The sequence below is a fragment of the Phoenix dactylifera genome, chromosome 8 (genome assembly GCF_009389715.1).
Source record: "Phoenix dactylifera cultivar Barhee BC4 chromosome 8, palm_55x_up_171113_PBpolish2nd_filt_p, whole genome shotgun sequence".
Classification (NCBI taxonomy): domain Eukaryota; kingdom Viridiplantae; phylum Streptophyta; class Magnoliopsida; order Arecales; family Arecaceae; genus Phoenix; species Phoenix dactylifera.
The window spans coordinates 26,093,616-26,108,549 of record NC_052399.1 but is presented as its reverse complement, the minus strand read 5'-3'; positions in this window follow the sequence as shown (position 1 = coordinate 26,108,549).

The following is a 14,934-nucleotide window of genomic DNA, read 5'->3' as shown; positions in this document are numbered from 1 at the left end:
CCAAAAATCGCCTAGTTTTAGGTCTTATTGCATAAGTCTTTGGTAGATTGGTATATCAGCTCGATTGTTTAGATTGGTAAATTGATTTTACTCAATATGAACCACTTTGACCACTAGAAGAAGACTAAACAGGATTCAAGAGTGAAATCCGTTGTGCCGAATTATGTGCTAATTTTTTAAAGGCTATAACTTATACATACGATGTCCAATTGATGTTTTTTTTTTAAATCAAATAATTTTTTGAGGTCTATGATGTGGTGGTACTTACTAAGGATGCATTGCAATGAGTGGTCAAAGCCAATTTCCATTTTGGACCCCAAAATAGGCTAATGAAAGCAATTATTTTTTTAAAAAAGAAAGATTTTAATCAAATATATCTTCCAATCTAGAAAAATTTTAAATAAAACCGCTAAAGACAAAATCAATATAGCTTATAGGATTTAAACTTTTTATGATTACTTTCGCTGCTCATGCCTATTTTAACCAGAGAAGAATTCAGCCTAAATTATGTAAGGATGGCTCCCATTAGTATAAATAGATACTATGCAACTTAGTTATAATGGATGAATAATGAAAAAATGACCTAGACCCTACTTTCAACAACTTTTCTACTTTTTCTATTTTTTCTAAATTATTCAAGTTGTGCGGATTAAAGAAATTACTTCTTTCTCATTGATCGACTCTTCACATGTATTGATAGAGCATAAAATGGACATTTTTTAATGAAAGCTATAACATTATTTAATTTATAATTTGCTTGCATAGGAATTATTTGAAATTAGATTTTTATATCATGATCAATGTATATGAAACTAATGTTAGACTACCTATGGTAGGCTTTGAACTCTAAAAGTACTAATATCATCCATTCTTATCATTTAATATATAATATATGAAAAGTTACAAAGCAAATTGATTTTTGATTTTTAAAGTGATATAGATAATGTATTTATGGCTCATATTTTTAATTTATATATAGTTAGATGGATAATTTTTGATAAGAAAAAAATTTATTTGTTTTGATCCATAGGTGTCTGATATCCAATATTTTTAATATTGTCTTATTGTATGCATGTGCAATATATAATGCTTGTCATGGGTCAGGTGGCCATACATTTATAAATATTAGTTGCATTCAAATAACACCAAACTTGTTCCAATATATACTAATAGTTGGAATTTTGCATATGTTATGCATGACATTATGGAGGGAAAAAGGATGCTAAGTCATAATTGAAGAGGTAGGCCACTAAAAGCCACCCAATAAGAAACCAAGAATAAAAAAGGAAAACCTAGTTGGGGGGCCTTAACTTTGGTCATATCATTTGTTATCCTTTTTATAGTAGGATTCTTAAATAGCGAAGCACATAACTAGGAGGGTTAGTTAAAAAAAGATTTAGATTTTGAAATGGCCAAATTGCTCAAAGAAAGCACAACATTAGCTAAGACTGGTTCCTATAAAAATTACTAAGAGCATTCGATCTATATGGGGAGGAGATAAAAAAAAGTATTTAAAAGAGTTGCATCCTATGATCAATATGCATGGCTTAGGAGAGTCACATCCCATAATTTATATTTTGATCTTTAATACCTCAATCTATAGTACTCCTAAAAACAAATAGTATAAATTATAACAAATAGTTGAGATTTTGGTCATTCTCATAAAAATGACTAAATTAAGTATCCTCAGTTAACTCTTCTTCTCTAATTAACCACTCATTTTCCCTCTCCCTATTTATCTTACCTCTGCACTTTTAGCTGCTATATATTAAATATAGCACTTGTCCTCTCCCTCCAAGTCATTTTAGCTTCTTTGACTATTTATCCTAATGCAGTAATTACATTATCTCTAATTCTTTGCAGATCAAAGGTTCAGCAAACCAGCGAGATCTAATGCAGGAAAGAACTCATTAAAACAAACAAGTTTCATCCAACCTACAAAAGATGCCTTATAGATGCTATGCAAAAAGGCTTGATATCAAAATCATATAGGAAGAGTTTTAGACTAGCCTTGATACTCTTTACAAGCACTTGCTGGTTTTGTGAATAACTCATGACCATGTAACAGAAGGAATTAGGTTTGGTTTTTCCATTGTGCATGTGCAGCACTGCCCCGAGCTTCTCTTCATCATTTGGGTCTTTTCCCTATATCTCTCCATTCTCCATTCTATTGGCCAGATATCTTTTCTTTTTTATATAACCTTTATTCTAAATCTTTTTACTTAAAACTTTGGAGATCCTTCAAATTCTTTTTTTTTGGCCAAGCACCAATTTCAATGTCTCTTTGCAATTTTATTTCAAGGTTGACTGCTTTGGAGGTTCTTGTTTCAATGCTACTTTTTTTGATACCTCACCGGCATTTTCACCTTTTTTTTTCTTGCTAACTTCGTGGGGCCATAATTTGATCTACTAGTTATGGTTGCCGATGTCATAGGCTCTAACATGCCCTAGAAGATGTTAACTAATTTCAACTAACAAGGAAGCTTCAACTATATTTGAATTCTAAAAGTCTCAAAATTCAGGACCCACTAGTGATATATTACGAAAACAAGGAAAGAAATTAAATTCACCAATTTAGAAGAAAACAAAGCATTTTTTTTTTTAAAAAAAGAATCAAAAACATAATAGGATAAGGAAATAGATTGGATGCCAAGTTTTTGATTAAGTTTATTCATTTTGAAGATGAGCTTTGCATACTATAGGTCCACTATTTTTTTTCCTGAACACTCGCTATTAATACCTAATAGAAGAAATTCCATAGAGGTTATGAATGTAAGACTATAGGATCATCCTACTAGAAATCATATTGATCACTGATTTATATTGATGGAGAGGGCAAGATGTAAATTTTATTATTTCGTTAACTATACGATCAATACTAATAGAAACCAATACCTTACATGGGTTGAAACCTGCTTGAATAATCCATCCAGTGCGAGTCAACCAGTGGATGACTACTAGTATAGGATCCAAGAGAGTGGAAAAAACTCCATTGTGGCCACCATGTGAGCCACGTCATGCTATACGCTTGTGTGCAGGCAACCATTAAACTCTCGAGTATTCAAACATGAAAACTTTGTAACCAGGAAGTGCAGCAAGTTTGGTTGCTCTTGGAAAATGTGCTCATCTTTCCTCTAAAATTAATAATAATGTATGCTACATATCAGTTGTTTATTGATAATTATACAACTAGGAAGTGATTCATTAGTGAGACGTCTTTTTTTTTTCTTTCTGGTGATCTGGTGTGTGCCATAAACATCCAAAATGGAGACCTCTTGAGCCGTCAAGAAAAGCTAGCCCTTGGAGATTTCCTGCTACTCTTACATGCAATTTGGAGAGTCCAAGCCATGTCATGCAGCATAGGATCCCAAAATCATGACTAATATTATTATAGTAGTTATTATTGCCATTTGTTTGAGAAATCTTGGCTTCAACACCTTTAGGATTACTGAACTGCCTGTTCCCAATAAGTTCTCATACTAGCTGTAGATAGAATTTAGTTTATGATGCACATTTGAAGCTTTTAGCCCTATTAAGAGATTTTTTTTTAAGGACTAATTTGGTTTGCGAGAAGTATTTTCTCTCACTGAAATATTCTTTTTTTGGAAGCCAATGGGTGTATGATGCCTAACAAAATTACTTTTGCTTATTTGGACGATTTTAACTTTTACAAGGTTTGGAGAAAAAGAATTGATTTAGTTAATTTTGGGGTTTTTTCTTTTTGAAGGTTTTCCCAGGGTTTGAAATAAGTTTGACCATTTGATTCAGTTAAATGGATCTTGGGTTCAAAGTCAGATTTGGGCTTGAGCTTAAATCAATGCTCTTCTTCAATTCTAACAGAGTTAATGATCTCCATTAGGTTTAAATCATCTTGGTTATAACTCAATTCATGAGAAAAGCTCGATCAAGATGGAGAAAGAGAATTAGCTAAGGCTTGAATTTTATAACTTTGAGAAAATTTGCAACCAATCAGTTCAGCCTTTTCAAAAAGATTTTAGAATTTATAGATGTGGATAGTAAATGGATTTGGATTCCACCATGGTATACTTGCGGAACTTGGATATAGTAAAATGATCGAGACCAGCATCAACTATTCCATATTTCACCTTAAGAGCATTCCAAAGCCTTTTAGCCAATTTGGTGGGAAGGTACACATCATACAAAGAATTAAAAAGGGTATTAAGGATCCTATGGCGATATAGACATAAATGTCTTCTGGGATTTTGAAATGGGAGTTACAAGATCCAGATTCTTAAGGGCTAGTAGAGGATGGAGATTAAGAAGTTGATCCAGAAGATGGTCTGAGATTAGGAAAGTTAATGGCAAGGTGAGCTAATATTTTATTTGGCTCCATCCCCTTTTAAAGATAGAGCCATTAAATATCTTGAGTTTGATAGAACTATGATCATCAAAAGAAGCTATAACAAATAGAATTAAGAGATGCTGTTAATAAAATTAACTTAATTTCTGCATGGTATTCAAAGAGCATGCGCATATGGTCATCGGTTCAATCTCCTCGAAGCTCAACTTGAGTTTCCAAGGATAGAATTTCTATGGAAGCAAAAGAACTCGTTTTTACATCTTCAATGTAATTTAAATATTTGAAATAACCAAAAATGTAGAGGATAAGGACCTATTTAGAATATAAATCTTTTCAAAATTTAAAATTTCGAACACAACCAAGACTGACATCCTGATTTCTTTGCAAGTCACAGCCTCGAGCTAAGTTCACCCCAGCCTCGAGCTAAGTTCAATTACTCTAATATTAGACTTGGTTAATTTACGAATGACTAAGCTCTTTGGCTGCACATATGTCTAGGCTAGATATCATTTGTTCATATTTTATAGCGCAGTCTTGCTTCGTAGTATATATATAAAAGGACCCAAGGAAGAGACGCCACAGCCCATATATCATCACTCAGACCAGACTCTCTTCTTTGGCGTTTCTACTTCATTACCTCCTCCCGGAACTACAGCTTTCTCAAGAAACAACAGCTCCTTGTCCTTTTCTTCATTCTTTCCGATCCTTTTACTTCTTCAAGGGTCAAGAAGACGACCAAAAACTCTTCCCTTGGGCCAACCTGATTCCATTAGTCATGAAGACCTTCTGGTCACAACAGCTGTCTGTCTCATGATCCCACTGAATTAATATATGTTTTCGCTTAAACAATGCAGGAATCGGACAATATGGGCGAATAAACTAAGAAATAAAATGTTGTGGCTGATACGTGGACGGCCTTATTTGCTGGTGCTGTCGTTATATAAGAAGCGTAAATGAATGGCCAGGCCAATTTGATAGTGGTCTCTTCGTGGGCTTATCATCCTAGTATTTTATACTCTTCGTGGGCTTATCATCCTAGCATTTTATATTGTTCTTCTGAATTGAATTCGGCGTAACCCGCGGTGATGTCTCGTACCTACCCTAAACGAGCGTAGAAATTGGCCACCTAAACCCATTAGTACTTCACTGCAAGTGGTATTTCTTCGTTTGTTTGCTTTGCCCCTAAACAAGTAGCATGAATAAACGGCGACAACAATTTTGTTTTGGTCTTCTGGTTGGCTTACATTTTTGACGTTCTGCTGTTGTTGAAGTACATTTGGTGTAACTGCTGTAGCAATATATGTGATGTTATAAGGTCGATGTCCAATAGCTACATGAGTTCCGATCCTCTGCAGCATGCATTTTGCACCGTAGATGGTTATACCATCCTAGATACTCACCACATCATTCATCTCTAAAATGGACGGTTGCTGCTCGTTGCGGGAATCCGAACAGTCGGTGTGTGATACATGACATGCACCCAAACAAGCGATGGATATCCATCTTCAAGATGAATGATATAACGGTTATCCAGAATGGTAGAACACTATGCAACACTGAGAATCTTGAATCATCACTATATATACATAATTTGCATTCCATGCGTGGCCAATAATACTTATTTGTCTAAAACTTTGCCATCGGACTGCTCATACGTTTTTTTCTCTAGCTTCTATATTTAGGGCTGAAATCGAATCAGATAAGGATCGGATGTCAATATATCCATATTTATATTTGTTTTGTTTGACGAATACCGATACTGATATGGATATTAATCGGATGCACAAATCTGTATCCATATTTATTTTAAATAAATATGGATACAAATCTGATAGTAAAAGTACGGATATAAATACAGATATAAATCAGATAATTAAACTTTATGATCACAGAATCAAAAATATTACTAAGTGAAAAGTATGAGCATTATATTAAATTGGATAGTTGTCTAATCATATTTATATTCATTTTTCTTTAACAGATATAAAAATTAGTCGGATGTTCAAATTTCTATTCACACTCGGATAGATTCGAATACAAAAATAAATCTAAATGAACATTATTCGGTTCACTTCCATCATCTCTATCTGTAATACTACTGGATCTTTAGTTTTGCTGGTCTTTCTCTCCCTCTAGTATTATGTACATATTTTGACAAGATCATTTGTTCCTTCAAAACGCGGCCCAGTGAAGCAAGTGGATTGGCGAAGATCGTCATTATAATTGGTGCCAGGAAGCATTGCATCCTCATGAGCATACACCCACTAAACTTGTCAATAAATCATGCTTCCAATCCATGCAAGCATATATAAACTTTGGCACACTCGGCGTGCTTTGGTTTCAGCGGTTTTGGCAAATGCACAACCTATGTTTACTCTTAATTCTAAAATAAACAAGAGAGCGTCTCTATACATTGAGCTTGAGTGGACAGTATAATATATTAAGTGCTTGATAGCTCTTCACCACCTAATGATTTGGTTAATACTATAAGTGTCCAAGATGGTGCCATCTTAATCAAGCTGTTAGGAAAAGCTCGCCTATAGAGAGTTCTGTACTACTTTAAATGCAATTTTGACAGACTCACACAGCAATGCTTTCAGTATATGTCACAAAAACATAAGATCCCAATAAGTTGACATCTAGTGCATCAATAGTATAGCTATCTTTATATTTATTAAATAGATAGAAGAGAGAAAGTTTGACCCTCTCCGAAAAAAATTGAGGATACCATGCCATAAATTTCAAATGAACTGAACTCTTATTCCCGAATCCTATTGAATTCCACCGAGATAAATATTTTTTAATTTATCTCCTTTATTTAGAAGTTTCCTCTATCTAAACTTCTTTTTTTCATAGAACAAAGCTTCTATAATCAAAGAGATTTATGGACAAAAATATAATATATTTTTCTAAACTAAAATATTTTTATATAATTTTTATCCTTGCACTTGAATCTCAGGTGCAAAATGCTAGTTTATTTGAAAATTGCCAGCTTCAACAGTTTCTAGGGTAACTCAACCATGTTTTCCCAGTTAAATTACAACCCCACACTAGATGGAAATAAGATTGTAGTGGCTGATAGGGTATGCATTTGAGGCTTTGAGCAATGTTTTGTTTCTTTATCTAAAGGGACGTTCTTTTAGTTTCCGCCATAAAATACGCAATGAGATAAGCTCAAAATTAAAGAAGCCACAAGTGGGAAAGGTAAGTCATTGGTCTAAAGGGCTTGGTCGACTAAATGGGTGATGCCTGTGACAGCACGGGAAATGCTAGCTTCCTCAAAAGTAAAGTGGCCGACCACCAATTTGTGCTCCTCTTTTAGCCCCAAAAGCCACACGTTAGATCACAGGAAGACTAAAACTACGTAGTTGGATTGGCCGATAAAAACTTCAGGATTGGCACTTAAAAAGCGAGAGAAAAAAAAGACTTCAGGATTTATGCATGGCTCACAATAGAGAACTATATATATATCTAGACATGCAAATAAAACCAGGATCATGCGATGCGATTTATTCATCTTAAAGATGGACGGTTCTCCTTCATCATTACGATACATCTTGTATCATACTAATAGTGCCTTGTTGTATTTCAGAAATGAATAGAAGTCACCTGTCTCCGAAATGGATGACGTGGCTGCTATTCGCAATGATATAGAACTCTATGGTGTAAAAGTTGCATCGTAAAGGATCCAACCTCTGCAATATATCTCATGGATTCTACTTTGCCAGCATTTGAGTTTCAATTAAGTCTTCTTCTTTTTTTATAATTCAGGCAATTTCATCATGTATTACAAGTATACTTAGATTGATAAGTGGACAGTTATCCATCTAAGTCTTAGGATTAATAATTGATTAACTAATTAATAGTAAGGATAGATCAATATAATATTTGACCTAGGCCGCAGTCTTTTTTCTTCCCTGGCTTTTATAGATTTAATTAGCTATCCTCATTTCATTTATCAATGAAATAGGATGTGGTTAACCTACTGTTTTTGCACAAAAAAAATATTTGACCTAGGTTTGGATTTGTTTTAAGACATTAACCAAGTTAATTCAAATATTGTGTCCCTTGTTATTTGAAAAAAAAAAAAAGTAAACGATGCAACATGCAGAAAATATTCATTTCTTTTTTCAAGAAAGAATATCTGCAGGGAATATTTTCGTGTGATTGAAACATAATTCTAATACTAAGGTGGCAATGCTCCTGTTCCATGGGTTGATAACGTTAGCATTTAGCGACACCCAAAACGGATTAGACTCGATATGCGGATCCCTCGTAGATTCCCTTGGCATTGGGTAATGCACATCCAATGTTTCTCATATGGTGTGTGTGTGTGTGTGTGTGTATATATATATATATATATATATATATATATATATATATATATATATTATCTTTATTGTTTACACTAGCTACCTAAAAAACAAATTAAACATACCATTAACATGATAGATTTCTAATTAAGATTGGAAACCAATCACTACAAAGAGTCAGCTTATAAACATCAGCATGAAGCATGTGGAAATTATGATGGCTCGTGTGCCACGACTAGGGTTTTTTTTATCAGCACACATATCCGGGTCCTTGGAGTTATTATTATATAATAAATTTAGGGGTGGCAACCAAGCCGGGTGGGATATATATAGGTTAGATCAAAAATATATAAGCTTGAATCTTACCTGTTTATTAAATGGATCAAAAATTCAAATCCGAATCTAATTATTTTATTAAACAGATAATCTAAACCAACCTATATTGAGTTGAATTAAGTTAAATAGGTTAAGTATTATCATCCCTAATAATGATAACTCTCGTATTATTATCCTCTAAGTAAATATATACCTTGTGCTTGAAATCCACTAACGTATAAGAATACCCTATTAGACAGCTAGCTATATTCTATCGATCAAAAATCCAGATTCGAATATAATCATTGTATTAAACGGGTGAATCAGATTAAATAGGTTAAGTATTGCCACCCTTATATTAATAATAACTCTCATATTATTATTATCTAAGTAAATATATACCTTGTGCTTGAAATCCATAAAGGTATAAGAATATCCTGTTAGATGGCTATATCCTTGTATCTCAGTCATGGTACCTCATGAGATCCACTAACACTAATGTCTCTCTAAATGATGCTCCAAAGATTTTCCTGAACAAACCTCGTTAGTGATGCTTGTCTTATAATATTGCTGTTTATTACTTTCATGTGGGTAATTGGTAGAACAAGCTTATGTGGAGATGACTCATGCACTTCGGGAGGGCAACCGGAATATAATAAGTTGTTCTCCATCACTCAAAAGGATTTGTACAACTATTCCCCTCTTGAACTAATAAATGTAATTAAGATGATATTAGAGCATATTTCTTAGATCTGTAGTTGCTTAAGGACCAGTGGTTTTATTTAATGATACGTAACAGGAACAAGTAAAGGAAAAGACAATAATAATAATATTGGCCGGACAGCTTGAATCCTTTATAGGACAGCTTGAATCCCCTTACAATCCCAACAGTACAAAATGTGGAGATAATAGGATGCCAAGAAGCTTGAAATCTTATAAAATAGGTTCGAAACCCAAAAACTTGTCTCACCTCTGTATATAAACCAATAGAGTTGATGTGAAGGCTTAGGTGAGTCTTCACCAGTTAGAATCTTCTATTTGGATAAGAATGCGTTGGCCAACTTGCCTACTCAACTGGTACCTTGGACGCCGAGTTTTTGGATAGAGTTTTAGGCTGAACTTGAGGATTAAAGTTCCTAGCTATCTGAACCAGTTCTTCATCATTTTTAAAACCTTTGATGTAGCCTTAGAATGAGGCATCAATTGTTAAGAGTTCTCCACGGCAAGGAGGGACTTCAGCCTCCCACCAAAGGTGGGAAAAGCCAAGTTCTCATATAAACTCAGCCGAGAAAAACGACGGCGTTGAAAGCAACTCCCAAACGTTGCCATATAATAATCCAACTAGCTACAAGTGCTTGTGGAGAAGTGTGAAAAACGTAGATGACATTTCATTTACGTAATAAAATCAGGATGGATTCGTTTACTCTCCCTTCTTCCATAAGGAAAAAGAAAGAATTAAAAAAGGTTGACAGCATCACATACATATGAGTACAGATGTACATGAGTATGTTTTTCAAGATGAAAAGCTGTATTTGAGATAAAAAAACGAATGGGTCATCTTTCAATAACATACCAATATATATCAATTTTGAAAAACTTACAAATATGAACCTATTTGTGTCTTGCCTCAAACAGTTAGGTGAGTATATCCATCCAATCACATCGGAAAAATACTACCTTAAACTTTACATAATAATCCAATTCATAAATATCAGTAAGGGCACCATAATAAGTTTTTTCATTCGTCTAAACTATAACTCCACTTTTGAGTTTTTCTAAATTTCTCACACTCTTTATAATATAAATTTAAAATTATTTATGATGACCAATCATATATGTTGATAATTTTATTTGAACTTTGAGCAATAATTATTAATTTATCGAAATAATTTCTTTTCATCATTGTTGGTACCTAAATATGCGAATGACATAGAAACCAAGTATATAAGACATCCAATTTAGAATGAGGAGTTCAAATTGATGGTCGCTTATTATATGTTGCTGGCATTTCATACACGGAAGGGGAAAGTATATTGTTGATGGTTGTGACACCACTGAAGGTTATTATACAATGATAAGCATACTTTCAGCATTAAAAGATGATGGTCCAGATATTAAGATAAGACCTATTGCCAAGATAGGGCAGCAGGGCATCTAATTTTTCCCTTCGCAGGGCATCTAAAGTGCTTTGCAGCAAGGGAAAAAAAATTAAAAAGATTGTTGAGGACATTACTAATATTTTCCCCTCTACATGGAGGTTTTTTTATGCACAAGGAGAATTTCGTGGTCATTATTTTGGATATTGGGCCAATGCACAGCTCTTTTTGTGCTTTCTTTTGAGCTGGCAAGTGGATTGCCAAGTGATTATTGCAAACAAGCTACATATTGGTTACAAATTTATGTCGTTTAAGATTTAGTTGACATCTAAATTATTTATTCTAAAAGGTGCAATCAATAAAAGCAGCTCTCATGGGTCAAGCAGAGTAAAAAAATGATTACCATGGAACTATAAGTTGCACAACTCACTTTCTTAACAATTGTCACACATCGAAATATCTTGAAATATGATTATGAGCTGTTGGCAATAAGTGCTTTGATGATGTTTCTCCTGCATTAGAAAATATAGAGTAAATTATATATTTTTTTAAAATTATACTTACATCCAATAATTTGAAAAATTTATGCTTATTCTTCTGAAGTTTATTTTTATTCAACATCCAATAACTGTACAGGACGTTACTCAATTCGCTAATTTTAAATGAGACCCAAATACCACATTAGAAAAGTTTAAAAATAACGAAAACAACCTTAAATGACCAAACAACTATCCAAAGATATAAAAAATATATATATGATCCTCCTCACTTAAGAGCACATTTAACTTTTTATATGAGATAAACGGTTTTACTATCGCTGTTATTTAACTGGATGTAAGTCTAGATTTTACAAATTATTAGATGTAAGTACAATAAACATAATTTTTTTTTAAAAAAATTGTAATATATTTTAAAATATATTGAAGTTTTTTTTTTTTTTCATATCAAGTAATGCTCCGAGGCCTAACCGTAATTTTTTGTTTACTTTCTGAGAAAAAAAAAACCACATCCCATATGATATAATGCACGGCATTGGTGCAACATGTGGTGGGATTGTATTTTTTTGACGAAAATGGGAGACAAATCTACCACCTAATCCATATAGTGGGATTGTGGTGTGACTCATCCGTTATCATTACATGAAAGGTGGCGAACTTTCTGACACTTTTGATAGTAGGGTTGGTTTATAAGCCTGCTTCGGATCTAAAACCGGGGACATGATTTTAATATTTCACCGAAGTTTTGTTGTGTGGGTTTCGTAGCCCTGATTCGCAACAAGAATCCTCCGTAGTGCATGGGTCGCACTGCTGAATGCTGTGTGGTCTTTAATGACCGCCATTAAAAAAATAAATGGCCATCAAATAACGTGTGTAATAAGGAATAGGCTCATGAATATCTTATTTGATGGCCGTTCATTTCTTAATGATGGCTATAAATGCTGTATACAGTGCGGCGCGGATATGTGCTTCGAGGATTGTTGAGCCATTGTTAGGAAGTAAACGTATGGATCACCACCTGTTTTAAGATATACGAGTAATGGTGAAGGATCGGTGATTTTCCAAAAAGTTAACAAAGCTGCAGATTAGATTGCTGCCTACGTAGCTAGCTATTTGGAAGACATCATGTGACCCAGAGAGGGAAGCTATCTTGGGCATTCTGTGACTTTTTGTTTTCTGACTTTATTAAATATATACGCATTCGTATTGTCTGAAACACCTGTATTCGTGAAAAACAAAGAAGAAAAGCTGGTAACTTGTGGCTTCGAGTCAAAAGCTAGCGGCTGTGGTTGGTTAGGTTAGAGTAGTGAACTGCAAGCAGGGGTGGTAGAATAGCAAACTACTGTCAATGATTTATAATCTTGGACATTGGGATGCAATGTGTCAATCTAGCTAACCTATGGTTCACAGTTCATAATCATGATCAGTAAAATTTAATTATTGTCACCTTAGATGAATAATTGCATGAAGTACTGGAGCAATAATTGGTATATATGCAACATCCCTGCTTGAGGGAATAATTTTAGACCTTATATTTCTTAAGGTCTAAAACCTTAGCCTTAGTTTTCGAATTGATAATTGATTTCAAAATTCTAGATTTAGGTCTGCTTTTATTGCATAACTTATTTTAGTCTTCCGTTGGGTAACTCTAAAACTCATATTAGACCTTCAACCTGGATCACCAATAGAAGTTCAACCATAGACTGTGAACCAGGCCTAATCAAACTTTTATTCCAGCTGAATTCAAGCTAAAATTGTTAAGCAGGCCACGTACAGAAACTTATCGGCATCCAAAAAATTATTATTTTGAGCATGGGATGCAGTTCGGATTCACTATAAAGTGGAAACTAAGTTTCTACTTGGATATTCTACAATGTTTTATGAATTTTGAGATCCACAAGCAGTATCAGGAATTATATAGTGCAACTGTCACAAGTTAAAGTCCTGTTTATGACAGCATTGCCCATATGTACACTAAAACCATGCTTTTGATGAGATTCCTAGGCAAGCTCGGTTTCAACGCAAACTAGAATACGGTGCAATTACACATGGATATAGCATTAGAATCTAATACCCCTGGTCCAATCCTTGTCTTTCGGCTTAATAATTTCAAACACACTCCCTCTTCTTCAAAGAGCATATATCCTCCAGTTAGGTCCCCTTCCTTGTCGGCCAGCCATCCCCACGAAACGTCTCCGTCCAGCCGCCCGCCGGGCCCCCTTACCCACTTACGCACTACGCTCCTCGAACCTAATCTCTGGGGACCCGATCCCCACCCGTTCCCCCAAAGCCCACTAAATCAGATGGCCACGGACGGATAGATCATATAACTCTAATACAAATATATCTGTTGTGAATAGGGGTTTCCGAATTTAGTCCCATATCAACTGAGTAACGGAAAGGTCTGTATCTTAAATGGAGGGCAAGTTAACCCTTTCCTGAGGAGGCATCTTTTGTGGGGCAAAACCGTGAGGGGTGGCTCCCTATAAGTGTCTACGATTCCCAAAACGAACAATATCTTCTGGGGGGACACAGCTCGCTTTCCTTGCTCGGATCAGTTGGGACTGTGCTGTTGACCGGGCAGCACTCGGCAACAGATGGCACGCCAGGTAGGGGCCTCTTCCACATCCCTCCTCTAGGACTGGGGGGCTACGTCGGAAAAATCCAGTCCAGGACCTTCCCGCTTGAGGGGCTATGTTGTGGATTGGAGTTCCCGAATTTAGTTCAATATCGACCGAGTAGCGGAAAGGTATGTGCCTTAAATGGAGGGCAAGATAACTCTTTCCTCAGGAGGCGCCTTTTGTGGGGCAAAACCGTGAGGGTAGCTCCCTATAAGGGTCTACGATCCCCAAAGCGGACAATACCTTCTGGGGGACGCAGCCTGCTTTCCCTACTCGGATAGGTTGAAACTGTGCTGTTGACCGGGCAACACCCGACAACAATATCCATGAAAGTAATAAGATAAGATATGTAAAAAGCGATCCAATCAGCTGTCCTGTTCACCTTTCGGTACATATAGTTAACCTTAAAAGCAATACAATCTATTGCCTACCCGCCGATGTCCTGCAGTAACATATGCTCTTTATCTACTCTAACTGAGTTCTGAATCCATTCGACCATCGTCTTCAAGTCAACTTCAAGATAAATGCAGTCTTTTTTCTTTTTTCTTTTTTTCTTTTTTTTTTTTGCATTGGTGCTGCCTTTCTTTATTCAACTAAAGGTCTAAAGAAGTAAAGAGTAATAAAAAGCTTTAAAGTTTTTAAAAAAGGATAAGTTATTCCGCCGGTGCAGAATAACTGCCAAACCTGTACCTCCACGTTTTGGCCCAAAGGCCCCTAAGATCAAGCGGTTCTCTCTCTCTCTCCCTCTTCCTCTCCCACCCCATCCCCTCC